A 1763-nucleotide genomic window follows, 5' to 3' on the forward strand; every position below is an offset into this window, starting at 1 on the left:
AAGAGATTAGCTTGATTCTAAGATTACATATGTTTCCAAATGTATCCAGAGGGAGGCTGAACACGCCATGGACTGAAGGGACTTTCCTGATTAATGTTACATGCACTTGTGAAGACAACAAAGGGTTATGCAAATGGAGGAGACAAAACTTTGTTTGACCCAAAGAATGAAAGAAAGACACTTTCATCCCAGCAGTTTGTCATGTGGCTAGACATTGTGTAGCCCAGGCTGGCCTCGAACCCCTGATCCACCTGCCCCCGCCTCTTCAGCAATATCCTACTGGTATGGGTCACCACAACTGGCTAAAATATGGAACTCTTCACGAATTTGCGTGTCATCCTTGCACAGGGGCCATGCTAATTTTCTCTGTTTCATTTTAATTTTAGTATATGTGCAGCTGAAGCGAACATGTGGCTGGACATTGGGTGACAGACAAAACCCAAAGTTTCATTTACAGTCTCACCCTTCAGTCTTCCCGACAGAAATAGAAAGGAACCCTCCAGAGCAAGTAAGTGTAGACATGTCAGTTACCAACAAGGGCAACTGGGGGCTGGAGAGATGACTAGTGGGTGAAGGTGCTTGCTTTCAAAGAAGCCTGATGGTAGAGGGTATATGCTTAAAGAAGTGCATGCCTCTGGAGTTTGTTTGCAGTGGCAAGAGGCCATGGTATGTCCATATTTTCTCTCTCTCTCTCTCTTTCTCTTTCTGATTGCAAATAAGATAAACAGGTAAAAGTAAGGGCAATTTGTTTAAATAATATAATAAAATGATAAATTAATGTGAATAAAATATCCACATTCGTGCAATTGATAAAAATTGCATCTGAAAGTTCATGGAGAAAGATTAAAATCAATGTTATTTAAAAAATATATTCAAGAAACAAACAAATAGAAAGAAGGTATTGAAAATTAATACCACCCAAATTACAATTTAAAGGTCAATTCAATACACAGGACAAAGGGTGGTTAATGTTGATAAAAATCATTATCTGAAAAATGCTGTAATAACCTTGATTCATTGTATTTTGTCTCTTGGGATGTGAATTTTATTTTGAGGCAGGGGTTCTTACTGTAGCTCAGGCTAACCTGAAATTCACTCTGTAGCCCAGGCTGGTCTTGAACTCATGGTGATGCTCCTAGCTCAGTCTTCTGAGTGCTGGACTACCTTATCCAGCTCTGCAATGTGACTTGTTGAGACATGCATGACTCATTTGTACTGTGGATCCTGGATGCTAATGGCTAGGCTTGTGTGGTAGAGCTCTTTCTTCTGAATTGAAGCATTCCCATCTGACAGAGGAAGGAGGTTTATAAAACTGAGGAAGTTGAAGAAATCTGGAGACTCAGGAAGGTTATAAATTTCCATACTTCCCAAGGTTTATTCACAGGGTTATATAAGCAGTAAAAAAAAAAAAAAAAAAGATGGGGAAGAAGACACTATTCAGTGGAGCTGCCTGCAAGTTGAACAGGGAGCTTTACGAATGCAGCTCTTGTGAGTCAACACTCATGCCTCAGTAGGCCTGTCAGGGATGCCGCTGCCTTTGAGTTACTCATCCTCCTGAAAGTAACCCCTCACTAATGTTCCTATAAGTAACCTACAATACACTCATTTGTTTACCAAGATGCACTTGGGTGGAATTATTTATGTGCCTTGTCATTGATAGGAATAGGAGCCCTTCTGCTGTGATTGGAGCTGGCAGACCAAGCTTGAAAGCTGCTGGGCACAGGCTACTTTGCCCCACCTGTTTTGACAGCCTGGCTCTACTT

The 1763-nt window shown here is 41.1% G+C and overlaps 1 non-coding gene across 1 annotated transcript; it reads right to left on the bottom strand.

Moving 5' to 3' along the window:
- Positions 1 to 303: 303 nt before the first annotated feature.
- LOC123463089 lies at positions 304 to 408 on the bottom strand. Its single transcript, XR_006638701.1, has one exon. It is a non-coding gene; the product is annotated as a U6 spliceosomal RNA (small nuclear RNA).
- Between the last annotated feature and the right edge of the window lie 1355 nt (positions 409 to 1763).

The sequence above is a fragment of the Jaculus jaculus genome, chromosome 8, assembly GCF_020740685.1.
Source record: "Jaculus jaculus isolate mJacJac1 chromosome 8, mJacJac1.mat.Y.cur, whole genome shotgun sequence".
Lineage (NCBI taxonomy): Eukaryota > Metazoa > Chordata > Mammalia > Rodentia > Dipodidae > Jaculus > Jaculus jaculus.